The 16,272-nt window shown below is 45.9% G+C and overlaps 1 protein-coding gene and 1 long non-coding RNA gene across 2 annotated transcripts in view; one reads left to right on the forward strand and one right to left on the reverse strand.

The window, feature by feature from the left end:
• Positions 1-16,272, forward strand: part of THSD4 (thrombospondin type 1 domain containing 4) — a gene marked incomplete at its 5' end in the record, with an annotated part of 544,049 nt that overhangs the window by 316,334 nt on the left and 211,443 nt on the right. The gene's annotated exons all lie outside the window — the stretch shown is intronic.
• The window catches only part of LOC308345730, a 31,802-nt gene that overhangs the window by 4,251 nt on the left and 11,279 nt on the right, over positions 1-16,272 (reverse strand). Inside the window, exon 2 of the long non-coding RNA XR_013967100.1 lies at positions 2,510-2,564. This is a non-coding gene — a long non-coding RNA (uncharacterized lncRNA). The remainder of the gene's footprint in view (positions 1-2,509; positions 2,565-16,272) is intronic.

Consider the following 16,272-nt stretch of genomic DNA (forward strand, 5'->3'; position numbering starts at 1 on the left):
GGTCGTTTCCCCTCCTTGCACGATGACACGCACCCTCCACTAATAACCGGAATTAGACCTATAGTCAAAGGCTTTTGTTTTATAACGGACCACTTACCCTGCACCTCGGCAGGGGTTTTGGACCAAGTGGAAACACTCTAGTCAGTATACTGTAGGAAACAGGGCAGCCAAAAACATAGAAACTGCTTAGTATTCCTTAATAAATTATCTGAGATCCATTGAAATGAGGTCCAGGTGGGGTCCTGGAAGAGGAGACAAAGCTAAGAAAAGTGAGAAGGGAACAAAATGGAATAATGTTGGGATTTGATTCTCTGTAGTTTGCAGCCTCTGTTGCTATACCTGATTCAGTCCCCCTGGTATACCTGGGATATCATCGGCGTCATTATCCCCAGTCCGCCCAGCAAGGGAAGGAGAGCATGAAGTGTTGGTGGTGAGTGGTCCAGCCACATCTACAACAACCACAGAGCATGGCTTGAATTCCCCTAAATCTCTGCTTTCTTGGCAGAATTTTGCAGTCTCTCACCCCTTTCCCCTTCTCTCTCTCCCATCTATGGCAACCTTTGGAAAACATCTCTTCTTTCTCACCCTGGGAGTCCAAAGTCACAAATTAAAGTCATTTGTCAACCTGCAGTATAATGCACTGTGAAACCACCCCCCGTCAAGTATTCCCCAGACTCCCGTGATCTGGGCGTTCAGCCTTCGTAGCTTACGCCGTATTTGTGTCCCATGTGTACTGCTACTCATATTTGTCTTCGAATAAATGCTCTATTTCATTCTTGTATCCCAAGTGCTACAATATCTGTGAAACCATCCATTCGAAGTGCCAGATCATCGTTTTCTAATATACTTTAAAATAGTTTGCTATTATTTGTAAATGTTCCTTTAATTTTAGAGCTATTAAATTTTTGAGATTTGTCATTTGTATACAAGTAATATATCTTGCCTCTACTCTCTTTGGTGTACTTAACCATCCTCTGAGAAATTAACTCTATTACATAAAAGTTAAGACTCAGTTCCTTGGTTGAATTAGCCACATTTTAAATGCTCAGTAGCCACTGTGGCTAGTGGCTACCATGTTGGACAGAGACAAAATTGTACTGGATGGCACTGTCTACAGTTTGTCTGGAGCATGTTGACTGCTTTCATTGGTTCAAGCTAAGCTAATATATGGTAAAGTCACCAAAAGAACTGTGAATAGTGATTCACTTAAGAGGTGCTAACAAAAATGTCAAATAATAGTTTATTCCAATGACCATTAACCAAGTAAGTGGCAAGGCGGGTAGACACATTCAAACTCAAGTAACAGATTGACTTCAGTATGCTCTAAACCACCTCTCTCCTGCAGCCCTCACTGTCCCTCCCTCCCTGGCACTCCACTGTCCCCTTCCCACCCTCCCCGTCCGTCTCCCTCCTCTCCGTGCGTGGCTGTGTGTTTTCTGCTTTCCTGCTCGTTCCTCCTCTTGCTGCACGTGTCCTAGCCTTGCTGTCACTCCTGGCCTCCGTCCTTTTTCTCTGTTCTTCCCTAGCTTCCTTTCACCTACCCAACCGGAAACTTCCCTCAATTCAAAACCCAAGCATCTTTGGATTTCATTTTATAAATTATTCATCAGCTGCAATAATGTCAGGCCGAGGGACGTTGTCAGTCGTAATGTGAATAAGGGATTCCTCCTAGTGGTCTCCTTGGAGTCCAGTGGCACACTGGACCTCTCTGGGTAGACGTCCACTGGCATCTCACTGTCAGATGCCTAAAACTGACCATTGCCCACACAAACCCCAGCTGCCCCTCACTGACGCAACCACACCCAGCTTCTTGCTTCAGTCTACTCTTCATCCAAATCCATCTTTAAAGGAACAAGAGAATTTTTGATCACACTTCTTTGCAGACCCACAGAAGAGGAGCACAAAGCTACTGTTGGTTACCCTTGTTGAGCAGGCTAAAAGCTGGGGATTCCTTAAAAAGCTTGATGCAACCTCTCTTAAAATAAATAACGACCCTGTCTAGTGCTTAGAAAGCTTGAGAGGACCCCCAGAGAGAGGGAAATGCTGCATAGACATATGCACACTTTGTCTGTTGACCTTGAATGTTGAGGAGAACAGACCAGACCCCTTTCTCCTTATTTTGATTATCCAGAGACTCCAGAGAGGAGAGCCAAGGAGAAGTTGGACTGGAGAGCTCTGAGAAGTACAGGATGCCCTGGGGAACATACATGCGTTGCTTGATTGCACAAAATAGACCCTTCCTTCGGAGGACAGAGTGGAGACTTTCTCTTATTCCTTGCAGGGAAATGTGTTTTCCTTTTTCTCCCCCTCATTCTAAATGCATTCAATTAGCTATGGAAAATGTAGTTCCTCTTGCTAATTTATACAAGAAGTTATGATACCTTGGGATCCTTCATCTGTCAGCTTTAAACCTGAAATATGGGATTGATTATTCCCAGGAAGGTGATGTGAGGATCTGCTCTCTTTCTCAGACAAAGGGAGGCATTTGTCCAAAATGCAGAGTTCCTACCTGGGTGGGAGTCGTGGAACCATCCTTCTGGCTATATTCTGTACTGCTCCATTCTCTGAAAAAGAGAAACAGATCCAAGTTTAACAAACTTTAATCTTACTAAAATTTAAAGTCTGCATTGTCTTCTGGCTAGTGATAACTGTAACAACTATTTGTTGAATGCTTGGAATTTAGTAAGGTGTTAGATGCTGTAGATGTAACCGCATTAATCCTCATCACAGCCCTGATGGTGTGGACTGCTTTTGCCCATATTTTATTTTAAAGATCTTATTTATTTATTTATTTATTTAGCAGAGAGTGAGAGAGACACACACACAGAGCAAGAGAGGGAACACAAGCAGGGGGAGTGAGAGAGGGAGAGGCAGATTCCTGCTGAGCAGGGAGCCCGATGCGGGGCTCAATCCCAGGACCCTGGGACCACGACCCAAGCTGAAGACAGATGCCTAATGACTGAGCCATCCACGCACCTCACTTTTGCCCATATTTTAGTTTGAGGAATTTTGAGTCTGGGAGAGGTAAACAACTTGCCAAAGGTCATGCAGCCAATAGGCGGCAGAGCTCAGATTCAAAGCCAGGTCAGTCCAATGCCAGAGCTCTGTGGTCTTTGGACCCTGTAGTTCTGTGTTCATTTTGTCATCAAATATTTATTGAGGGTTACTGTGGACACGGCACTATTCTAGGCTCAGGCATTCTACAATGAACAATAAAGAAGAGATCCCTGATCTTATGGAGCTTATATCCTAGAGAGGAAAGACAGGAAAAGAGTAAGTTAAAAAAAAACTAGATTATTTCAGATGTTGGTAATGCCATAAGAACAATAGATGGAATAAAGAGATAGTGAATGTGGGGTTACTTATGCTGCGAGTTCTTGGAAGGATTTTCTGACAAGATGACCTTTGAACTCAGACCTGAATGACATAAAGGCTCCAGAATGTGGGTGTTGAGGGCAGTGGACACAGCAAGTGCAAAGGCCCGGGGGTGAGAGTGAGTGTCAGCGTTTCAGGAACCACAAAAGTCCACATTGCTATCTAGTCAGTGGGAATGAGTGAGAGATGTGCAGACAGGCTTTGGGTTTCATTCCAAATATAACAGCACACCCCAGAAGGGTTCTAAGCAAAGAAGAACAGGATCTGAATTAAGTCTTTAAAAGATTATTCTTATTTCTGTGTGGGGAAGAGTGAGTACAGGAGCAAGACAGGAAATGGAGGAATTGGTTGGAAGGACATTAACATCAGAGGGGCCAGAGGCTTTTGAGGGAGGAGGACAGTGCCTTGCAAACAGCATTGGGGGTGGCTGCAAGACTGTCTTATTTTTTTTCTTTTAAAATATTTTATTTATTTATTTGACACAGAGAGATGGCAAGTAGGCAGAGAGGCAGGCAGAGAGAGAGAGGGAAGCAGGCTCCCTGCTGAGCAGAGAGCCCGATATGTGACTTGATCCCAGGACCCTGAGATCATGACCTGAGCCGAAGGCAGAGGCTTAACCCCCTGAGCCACTCAGGCGCCCCTGCAAGACTGTCTTTATTCGACTTCTATCCCAGCCCTGAGGAACTCGTGATGTGAGGAGGAGCCGCACGGGCCAGTGAGGCCCAGTGAGTGGGCTGAAGGGCAAGGGGCCATTCAGAACCGATGCTGAAGCTTCAGGGAGTTGGCTCCACGTGCAGTGGTGGCAAATCACAGCAGTAAGTTTACAGTGCGTGTGTGTAACAGTATTTTAAATGCTTTTCATGGAATATCTTCTTTAGTCCTCTCAATGATCCTGAAGTGTAGGTACCATGATCACCCCGACCTTACACAGGAAACTGAAGCACGGAAGAGTTGAGACACTTGCAGCTACTAATATGGCTGGCATGACAGATTCTTAATTCCAGAGGTCAGAGTGGTGAGGTTCAGGGGTTGTCTGAGAAGGCTGGGGAGTAACCTCACTGAGGGAGGGCTGCCCTGGTCTGGAGATGGGACCCAGATGACCCAGGTGATCTGCGAGGTAGTGATGAGGGTAAACAAGTCCACTCCGCGATGCCATTCACCCTGACTGACCCCAGAAGAAGGTTGCTGATCAGCGCACAGTGGCAGCCTCCGGCCCCTGGCAGTGGCTCTTTCCCGTGGCTTCCTGTGCGTGGAGGGGAGCCACAGGCTGAGCCAGGGCCTCCTCCCTGCGATTGCTTTCTTAGGCAGCTTGTGGGCGCAGAGCAGTGCCATCTAAACAAGACAGCGTCTTGACCTCTTTAATCCCTCTGCTCTTGGGCTGGGGGTGGGTGGGGGGAAGGCTCATACTTCCACATTCCTGGGATATTTTACTGAGACGCTCATTTGGAGGTAATAATCACTAACTAGGACTAATGAAGCACTTACTACCACTCGGGTTATACAATGAGCCCTTGATACATATTTTTCCTTCCGTAAACACAACCATCATGATAGAGCTGCTCTTCTCGCTCCCCCTTTTCAGACGGGCCAACTGAGCTCCAGAGGGGTTTATGACTTGCCCAAGGCCATGGTGAGTGGTGGACCTGAGATCTGAGCCCCGGCGACCTGGTACTTGAGGTCAATCCTTAATCACTCTGCTGTAGGTGAGGAACATATGGGTGCCAGGTTGGGGCAAGTGTTTCCCAAGAAGTCTTTGTAAACCCCAAACGAATGAGAGAGGGAAGCAGCACAGAGGTGGAGCAGAGATCCTACAGGTGAACAACACAGTTTTTCCATGACCGCACTGATCTTGAAATGTCGGTAGACCAACTGTCAGGATCAGAGGGCGCCCTGAAGGGATGAACTTGGGGGAAACGCAAGTGGGAAAGGGGAATTTGATGTGAATAGAGAGAAAGAACTCATTGCTCTACTCACTTGTCCTCTATTAAATCTAACAGTGTCATGATTCAAATAATATCCACCCCCCCCGTTAATTCCACTCAGTGAACACCTAAAAAGCTACCTACTTCACCAGCCTCCACACCTCCCTAAACAAGGAAAGTGGTGGGGGCGCCTGGGTGGCTCAGTGGGTTGACCCTCTGCCTTCGGCTCAGGTCATGATCTCAGGATCCTGAGATCGAGCCCCGAGTCGGGCTCTCTGCTCAGCAGGGAGCCTGCTTACCCCCCTCTCTCTGCCTGCCTCTCTGCCTACTTGTGATCTCTCCCTCTCTCTGTCAAATAAATAAATAAAAATCTTAAAAAAAAAACAAAACAAGGAAAGTGGTGGAATTATGGATAGTTTTCGGTAAGGTATTTTAGTTTCCTGTGATGTTTAAAAGAAAACAAATATGCAAGGTGTTTTTAAAAGGAAATGGTTTAAATAAATGAAATAGAATTCTTTCGGCATCGTATTTAATTGAATTCATATTATCATTCTTTAAAAATATATTTTCTTAGACATTCATCTATTCCTACCCCAAAACATGGGTGGATAATCTGATCTCCGTTTTCTTAGGCTCAGCGAGCTTGGCACAGTCACTTTTTACTCATATGTGTGTGTTGCTTCAACCTGAAAATACCTAGACTTGCAGGACCGGTGGAAGGGCCACGAAGGGGTCTGCCACGTGGCCAGGAGTAAGGAGAAGGGCGGTGTCAGTCCCTCTCGGTCCTTCATTTATATTCCCAAATAATTCATTAACTTGTCAGTCAGTTTGTTTAATTTTGATTCATCGGGTGGATCAGATTTTGTTCTCACTGAATGTTCCTTTGAGCTCCTTGGAGAGAAAGATCATTAGCAGTAGACCTTTGTCCACTTATTTTGCAAAAGCGTATTACGTGTATTCCAGCCTCCAAACCTCAAAAAACAGGCAAAATGAGATCCTTGTTCTTACGGGCTTACTCCTTGTTTGAAGGAGTTATTCCGGAAATCGGTAAGGGACAGCTGGAGCCACCTGTGTGGAGAGCAAGTCTATATCTCCTTGTGTGACAAATTCCTCGAGAGTTGGCGCCTCGAGTCTTGAACACGTTCACATAAGTTTCAGACCCTCGTCACTGACACACTGTTAACATAATGTAGTCCTACACTTGACATGGGCTTCCGCTTTGCCGATCACGGAGGCCTGCCCACTCTTGAGGATGGAGTGATGGCACCTGGAGGGACCACCCAAGTGGAAAATGGCAGAGCCAGGCCTTGGACCTTCAATTTCTATGTGAGTGCATTTTCCCCCCAACCAAAATGAAATCCTTTGTTAGATGTACATTTTGTCTAAGTCTTTACACCTCCCCAAAGTTACTGGTATTTTTTAAAGATTTATTTATTTATTTATTTATTTGACAGAGAGAGAGAGAGAGAGAGAGAGAGAAAGAAGGAACACAAGCAGGGGGAGTGGGAAAGGGGGAAGCAGACTCCCCGCTGACTACGGAGCCCGAAGCGGGGCTCGATCCCAGGACCCTGGCATCATGACCTGAGCCGAAAGTAGACGCTTAATGACCCAACCACCCAGGCACCCCTATTTCTTTATTATTATTTATTACAGACAGCTGGTATTTATTTAGATTAGCCAACAAGTTGTACTGTAAAGTCTTGGTAGAAGCGAATGCAAAACTGTCCTCTGGGCTTTCTCTCCACTCCAAGGCTTGGAGAGGCCACATGTGAAAGATCGTTCTTTTGGAAGATGGGGTTAGGAGTCAGGGTGAAGGAAATCCAAGACATATGCTTTAATAAAAGGAACATGTAATTTCAGGCAGAGTGTATGGGAAAGCAGAAAATGTTGCTCATTAATTGAAAGATGTATTCAGAATTTCATGCTTAAACGTAACCAGTTCTGGGTATAGTGGTTGTCACTTAGTATGTGCTCAATAAATATTGGTTGAATGAATGAATGAATAAATGAATGTGGGAGAGAGAAATACAAGCAAAGGCAACAAGCAAACCCAGAATCTTCATTTACTTTCTGTACCTGGAATGTGTGATTTATCACCTTCATGTCTTTAAGTGGGACCAAAGATTCTCAGTGGCAGAGTTTATGGACGTCTATCTTTAAAGGCTATTCAGTGAAGGAACAGGAATGGTGGGAGTAAATCTGGGAGGTAAAAAGAAGGATCTAGAAAACTCCAAAGTTGGAAACCTCTGAGCCAGCAACTTAATCAGACTCCAGCCTAGAACCTGAAGCAAGGGCAGCCAGCCTTCTAGAAGCCTCCCTTGCACTACGCCTTCACACAGGGATATACCACCAGGACAGCCACGCTTGTTCTTTGGCCTGTGATGGGAATAGAACAGTCAGCCCTTGAAGGGAAATCTGCACTGGCTCATGTTGCTTCATTTCTGGAGAGGACTAGAAAGGTGTCATGATGATTGTATCCATTTCCTATGACTATGAAATACTACAAACAACAGAAATTTATTCTTTCATAGTTCTAAAGACCAGACATCCCAAATCAAGGTGGCAGCAGGGCTGTACCCCCTCCCAGAGGCTTTGAAGGAGAACCAGTCCTTGCCTTTTGCAGCTTCTGGTGGCCCTGGATGTTCCTTGGGTTGTAACTACATCACCACCATCTCTGCCTCCATGTGTACCTGGCCTCCCCTCTTCTCCCTGTGTCTCCCGTCTCTGTCACTTAAAAGGACACTTGTCCTTGTATTTAGGGCCCACACAGATAACCCCAAATGATCTCATCTTGTGATTCTTAATGACATCTGCCAAGTCCCTTTGTCCAAGTGAAGTCCTGTAGTAGAGGGAAAGATGTCTTTCCCTTTTACCCTTCTAAATTCTCAGCTGGGACCCCTGACATATGAGCAGAGACAGAGTCACAAGAGGAAAGCATGCGTATTATTTGCTTCAAGTTTTATGTGACATGGAAGCCTTTAAGGAAATGAAGACCCAAAGAAACGGTTCAACCCGAGAGTCTTTATACAAGATTTGATGAAGAGTGGAGAGTCATGGCAAACTCAGACAGGGCAGAGGGGCCTAAGAGTGGGAAACTGGGGGAAACTTAGCAAGGCCTATTCACTCAGACTGCTGTGGATGTTCCTTCATCTTGGGGATAAAGGTGCCCCTCTCCTCTGGGTATAGGGAGGGCACATTTCACTTGAGGGTCTTATAACCTGTTTCAGGAGACGATCAGAGAGTCCTTCCTACACCGGCCTGGTCTCCAGTTCCTTTAACTTAAAATCTTCAACATGCCAGGTTGCCATATTTTGAGGTAGTGTTTCCTGAACCCCATCACTCACATTCACAGGTTCTGGGGATTCCTAATCCCCATAGAGGTACCATTTGGGGGAACCACTGTTCAGCCCATGACAATGACATGGGTGTATTGCGAAGGTAGTTTGACAGGGGCAGAGGGATGGCAAGGGTAGGGCAGGGATACGGAGCTCACTGGCTCCTTGGGCCTTAGTCCAGGACTGAGGAAGTGAGCAGTTGGATCAGGGTAGAGGCCGTGGGAGTGAAGAGAAGGAGGTGGAATGGGGAGGCATTTGATGAAATTCACTAGGACTTGGTCACTAACTGGTGTGAGAATGAGAGAAAGAGACATTGTAAGTGTGACTCTAAAACCTGTTTCCCAGAAATGTGTGCTGTAGTATACTGGATCTTGGAATATCTATAGGTATCTGGGGGGGGGGGAGTCCTATAGACAGACAACGTTTGGGAAACACTGCATCAGACTGGGTCAAACAGGCTTCTCTTCTGCAGGATTTCTCCAAGCCTTCAGCACGCTCATATATATTGCACAGCCCTAAAGGCAGGTTTCTGGGAGACAGCCTTTCCCAAACTTACTTGACTATGGACCCCTTCTACCTAGATTATCCTGAAGGACCCATGATCCACACACCTCTGGAGAATATTGCTCTGAGATTCCCCACCCTCTGAGAAAAGGATGAGGGAGAAAACAAAATGTGAGGGAGGACCAGGAGAGTGGAGTGAAGAAAACTTGAGTCAGGTGATCTGTCGGAGGCCTTGTCTGTTTTCCAATATCCCCGCCAGCAGCAAGGATGGCCACAGGGACTGGCAGCAGTTGGCAGAAGCCACCAGAAGACTTACACAGCCCTCTTTGACTTGAATCTTCTGTGGGACTGTCCTGTAGTTTGAGTCCTTCTTTCACGGGTAGCTTCTAGACAGGAGAAGCTTTCATTTCCGAGGCTGTGTGGCATGTAAGTTTCAACCATCCTGCCAGCTCTGGTCCAAGGGATGGCGACTCTCACGTGGCCAGGAGAAGGATGCCGGGAAGAGTGGTATGAATGACTAGTGGTGTCTGTTGTGAGCACAGGAGAAGGGTGGGGATGAGCTGCGGGCCCTTCTTTCCTTATATCTGGGAGAACTAATCCCAACCTCCCCATTGCAGAAATCCTACCACTGGATTTAGCATTCCCAATCTTTAGCATTCCCCATCTCAGGTAGAGAATGGTTGGCACCAATGACAGAAATCTAGACATCTATTTTGCAATGAGCTCTCAATATGTATCAGATGCCATGTTTACATTGAAGATCTCATTTAACTCTCAGGCTAACTCCAAGGGATAGGTACCATCAGTCATCAGATTTTTATAGATGGAGAATATGGGGCTCGTGGAGATTGAGTGATTTGCCCAAGGACACGCGGCTAGTGTGTGGTACAACCAGAATTTGACTTCAAGCAGTCTAATGTTAACACTGACATTCATGACCACCAGATCATGAATTTAATTATAGATGTTTTGGATTACAAATGGTAAGACTTGGACATGGAAATATGCAGAAAGCAGTAGGATACAGAACCAGACAAGGTCGGGCCTGGGCTTGGAGCCATCGGGAGAGATGGCAGTTGAACCGTGCCCGTGGAGAAGTTTATTCAGACTACGAGGTCGAGAGTCAATTAAACAGATTTATAACAAACTTCATGCAAAGTTTTTAGGTATTAGTGGGATGTTTTCCCAAGCAATGTTAGAAAAAAATGGACCATTATCACAGTCCATGGACAGAACATTCCAACTCTGAGGAAACGGGACCCAGACACAGAAGTCTGTGTCCTAAATCATGCTGGAAAGTCAGAAGCAGTGGAGATTTTTTGAGAAGCAGAGAAATCTCTCTGGCTGAGTAAGTGCATGAGAAAACCGTGGTCCTCGGTGGACCCTGGTGAGGAGATCTGATACTCTGCAACTCTGCCTTAACATCCCTAACTACAGACTCAGTGCCCTCCCCAGCCCCTCGAGACCTGGAGACCCCCCGGAAGAGGGGACTGCGTGAGCTTCTAGCACCGGGCGCACAGCAGATACCCAAGAGGCAGGGCTCAATGGATTGAGGCAAGGAAAGGAGAGCCAACCCCGTTCAGCCACATTCTGCTCCTGGATTCATTATCAAATGGTAAAGTGTTTTCACTGACCCGTCACCACGTCATTGCAGATGTCTGAATTTTCCCTCACATACTGGGGACAAAGCCACGATAAATTGCTACCCACTTGCGCTGAGTTTCATTTGGTTCTGATTCATTGCTCACTTAGGGACCTTCTAAAATCACAGTTTATGGACTCCACATCCTGGTGGTTCCCAGAGATAAATGAGCCTGGATTCCAGGGAATGCAAATGTCTTCAAACTTGCAGCCAGCTTCCCGGCTCCCTGCAAAGGTCTCTTAAGCCCCGAAGTATTTCCTCTCTTAAATCACACATCACTGGCACAGGCAGAATATTTTCAAGTTCCTTCTTTCTCGTTAGGAGACAGTCCCTGAAAGGCTGACCGAGTACAGAAATGCCGTGATTCTTGGCAGTTTTATGGCACAGTTCTTAGGTCTAGTTAGAGATTCCTTTTTAAAGCTGGGTTTGGTGCGTTGTTGTTTGTTTGTTTGTTTGCTTTTCCTCCTGAAAGAGACTGTTTCATTGGGCTGCACTTGAAACATGACATTGAGTCTCCCTTGGCGTGCTTAACGGGGTGTGTGTGTAAAAGGGAGTTTAGGATCCCACTTGGGCAAATCTCATGACTTTTTTTTTTTTTTTAAGATTTAGTTTATTTATTTGACAGAGATCACAAGTAGGCAGAGCAGCAGGCAGAGTGGGGGGGTGGGTGGGAAGCAAGCCCCTGCTGAGCAGAGAGCCCGATGTGGGGCTCGATCCCAGGACCCTGAGATCATGACCTGATCTGAAGGCAGAGGCTTAGCCCACTGAGCCACCCAGGCGCCCCAAATCTCATGACTTATAGTGGACACATTTCCTTTTTTTTTTTTTTTTTTAAGATTTTGTTTATTTATTTGACAGAGATCACAAGTAGGCAGAGCAGCAGGCAGAGAGGGGGGAAGCAAGTCCCTGCTGAGCAGGGAGCCCGATATGGGGCTCGATCCCAGGACCCTGGGATCATGACCTGAGCTGAAGGCAGAGGCTTTAAACCCCTGAGCCACCCAGGAGCCCCAGTGGACACATTTCCAATTAGCCAATGTGAGTCCCCAAAGCCCATGACAGGTGGATGCAGAGCCACAGTACCTAAGTTTATGCCAAATGTTGTTCTGGATGCAAAAGATATTTTTGCTTCAGCCTCGAATAGATTCTCTTACAGTGTCTGTCGGACATGGCAGGGAATGAGCCACACTTTTCTGTGCCGAGAGCAAGGGGCAGGCGTCCCATCACGTTAGCCTTTAAGGAAAACGGCCGTTTCTTGAGATATGCAAACACTTCTTGGGAATAGTTGGGGGAAAAAAAAAAAGCAGGTGCTTCAGAGTGGTGAACAATTTTTCTCAAACGGGCGGCAGCGAGAGTGAATCATGTGACAGTTGTGGGAAGCCGTTGGAGCTTTCTGAAGCCTTGTTTTTCATAATCCGTGTTTACCTCTGAGGCTGTCCAAATGTGCAGCCCCACATTTGAGAATTTGGAAGTGTGCTGTGGACACATGCAAAAAAGGTTACAAACCGCTGACCTCGTCCCAGGAACATCAGTCAGGCTCTGGTATGCACTCACACATGCATGCACACTTCAGTTCACGTTTCTGATTCTTCCTTCGGATTTTCTTCAACTTCTGCGGCTAAGTCTCTTCACTGAGATTACTCAGATTCTGCTGCTTTCGACCCGTGTTTGTATTTATATTGTTATATTTTGCCTGATACCTGCCACGCGTGAGCCTAGGAAGACTGCTTTCAGTAAGACTGAAGAACGCCAGCATCTCCTGCTTTCAGGTCAGTCCCCAACTTTGCAAAGTGGATACCACCAAAGTTGAAAGCAGAGGACAGCTAACTTGGAAACAGCCCTCATCCTTCCACCTTGTCGGGGTCGGCGGTAAGGATTAGAGGCATGATCCCGGGCCCCATATGTTGTGGGTATTTTTGCGGTACACGGGGCTCCTGGACACTGAGAGTGGTGGCCCCGAAGGACACGGGAGCTGCCATGGAGGGCGTCGTGAGGAGCTTCCTCCCCATTGCACGCTCCTGGCTCCACGGAAGCGTGTTGGAAAATACACAGACCGAGACAGGACCTAGACTGGGTCCACTTCTTTTATTGCTGCAGCCTTGGGAGAGGAGCCTGTTCCATGAGCCTCAGCCTTCCCATCGTGGAAAACAGAAATAAAATTCCTTCCTCTGTGGTTATTAAAATTAAATAAGATAATGTCCGTCCAGCGCCAGCTCGGGTGGCTGCTTGGTAATTATTCATTTCCTTGCGTCTCTTTACCCCATAATATGAGCAAGAGCTCTCTGCCTGGGCCTCAGCTTCTGCTTCTGGAACTGGAGTATCTGTGCGTCAACTGATGGGAGTACGAGACCTGCTTCTTGAGCGTATTTGTCAGATGTCTTGGCTGGGCTTAGATGAAGCCGGGTCAGGGATCGGACCTGGATCGGAAGCAGATATTCAGCCTCCTAGATAGCGGGAAGTCTGGGCTCTCCAGAGTCACCTTACTGGAAACCTGTATCACACTTTACATAATACCAGTAACGGGGATGAACTCTCCCCTTCAGAAGATGCTGACTGCTATGGTAGACTGTTCCGTTCGTTGCCAAACCAATGATTCATTTTGCCCAGGCTCACAGCTGTCTCATATTTCCCCGCCTTCTTGCAGCTGAATGTGGCCAGTGGAAGGTGGCCAGGCCTGGCAATCCTCCACTCTCTCCCTTCCCCATCTGCTGGACGGATGTCAGTGTCCAGGGCGACCCTGGACACCACGTGCTGGAGTAGGCAGGCCCTCTGACAGCCTGGGTCCCTAAGTGCCCGTGTGGAGCAGAGTGCCGCCTGCTCCACCATCTGGACTTGACCCAAACAAGAAAGAAACTCTCTGGGTATGAAGCCATTAGAACCTCCAGGTTAATCTGTTATAACAGCTAGTATTACTAACAATCTTCATGACACAAGAGGTAACTAATAGTAATCTTGATGACACTAGAAGTAAATTTTTAAAACTTTCCTTTATGATGGCACTTGACATTCTTCTGAACATGACAGCACCATTTTATATTTTGTTTCTGGGGGGAAACAAATTTCATAATTGATTAAAAACTAACTACATGGTCTACCCATTCAAAACAGACTGTGTATATTGATTGTAAGAAATATGGAACAAAGTTCTTTGTCAGCGCGGAATCTATTTGGTTTTTTTTGCCTAACAGTTTCAGCTGAAAGCCGAGGTTAGTGATTAAGTACATTTATTCCATTTTAAATTAGATTAACCACTCCTGACGCCAGGTGCTAGGCTGGGAAGGGGGAACTCAGTAAAGACAGAAGAAATGAAGATAATTATGTTTCTCTAGATTATTAGAAGTTCCGAAATTAGAAAACTGAAATTTTGGGGACATCTGAGTGGCTCAGTTGGTTAAGCGTCTGCCTTCAGCTCAGGTCATGATCCCAGGGTCCTGGGATCGAGTCCCGCGTTGGGCTCTCTGCTCAGTGGGGAGTCCACGTCTTCCTCTCCCTCTGTCCGTCTGCCTACTTGTGCGCTGGCTCTTTCTCTCAAATAAATAAATAAAATCTAAAAAAAGAAAACCCAAATTCTAAAGCATCCTACATACATCTATATTTTCTTAAAGTATACTGAAAATAGTTTTACTTTTCTCAGTCTTCAGCTCCGTCAATCATAAAATCAGGGGATACATAATCCACAGGAGTTGAGGATTAAATGGGGATCATGTCTACCTCCCAGCCTAATGCCTGGCACAATAAATATTAAATAATACACCCAATAACTATTGAAACCTTGACCTCTTTCTTAATGATTTGGTTTATTGGATTTTGCTTTAGAATTACGCTTAGGAGCATGAATTTTCACCCTTGGAGACTTGTAAAGTATCCTAGACCGCTCACCTCGACATCAGTTGGAGCCACAGGGCCAAGCTTTGAGCTGCGGTATCTACTTTTACAATTTGTATTGACTTCTTGCCACGTCTTACCGGCTACACCTTCAAGTTATCTTCGAATCTTTTTTTTTTTTAATCTCTGGGGAGAAGAAAATAAAACACCCCTGGTAGAAATTATTGCTAAAAACTGAACAAGCGCTGTCTGCAAGCCTGGAATGCGCTGGCAGAGCAGATTACTGGCTATCAGAACGGCTGTTTCAGAGCTTGGGGACCCATTACAGTCAATGCCAAGATCACTGCTGGTTCCAGCAAGCTGAGGTTAACAGAAGTCACAACTCCCAGCCATGGTATGGCGTTGCTGCTCTTCCTGCCAGCACAGCTTCTATGCTGGGAGGAGGGAGAGAGGGAAGAGGGGAGAAGATCAAGAAAAGGGGGATGAAAGGAGGCCCAGGGTAGGAAGTTACTTGGGTGGCTCTTCACGGAGGCGGCCAAGTGACTTGTGTGCACATCAAGGCTGGAGGAGCCCAGAGCACCTGTTCTGGTTTTCTTTCTCACCCGCCCTGGGTCAGACTGCCCACTTCCCGCACTCCTGCCTGTGATGGTTGTTCGTCATTCACTGAAGTTATTTCCAGGGCATCGTGAGAACCTGGCATCAAGTTATTTGGTCTTTTTAATTCTTTGGTTACCACCGATGTTCAGTTGTTGTTCACGTTCCATTTTCGTAGTGGATCTGTGTATCTTCATTTGGGAGCTGACTCTGCACGGGCTTTCCCATTGGTCATAGACACCATTTCTTCCAAAGGAAAATAATCTTGTTTTTCTTAACTTTATTTTTCTACTGCTCATTGTAGAAAAAGAATAACTAAATTTTCTTAAACATAACTAAATTTTTAAGAACAAGAATGTGATAAATCACCCTTTCTGTTTACCCAAAATAGAATTATATTAAGGATATCATATAATGGTCTACTTTTTCCTTTTTCATTCAAGTTATTTAGCATATAGTATATTATTAGTTTTGGGGGTAGAATTTAGTTATTCACCAGTTGCATGAAACACCCAGCATTCGTTTTAACAAGTGCCCTCCTTGATGCCCGTCACCGAGTTACCTCACCCCTACACCCAGCTCCCCTCGAGTAACCCTCGGTTTGTGTCCTAGAGTTAAGAGTCTTTTATGGTTTGCCTCCCTTTCTGTTTTCATCATACTTTATTCTTCCCTTCCCTTCCCCTGTGTTCATTTGTTTTGTTTCTTAAATTCCACATGTGAGTGAAATCATATGGTATTTGTCTTTCTCTGACTGACTCATTTCGTTTAGCATAATATCCTCTGGTCCCATCCACGTCGTTGCAAATGGAAGATTTCATTCTTTTTTATGGCTCAGTAATGGCCTACTTTTAATTTTTTTAAAGATTATATTTATTTATTTGAGAGAGTGAAAGAGCATGAGGAGGAGCAAGGGAGAGGGATAAGCAGACTCCACACTGAGCACGGAGCCTGACACAGGGCTTGATCTCACGACCCTGAGATCACAACCTGAGCTGAAACCAAGAATCAGATACTTAACTGACTGAGCCACCCAGGCGCCCTGGCCTACTTTTTAAAAAAACAGCTTTATTAGGAAATA

The sequence above is a fragment of the Martes martes genome (assembly GCF_963455335.1).
Source record: "Martes martes genome assembly, chromosome: 7".
In the NCBI taxonomy this organism is placed as follows: domain Eukaryota; kingdom Metazoa; phylum Chordata; class Mammalia; order Carnivora; family Mustelidae; genus Martes; species Martes martes.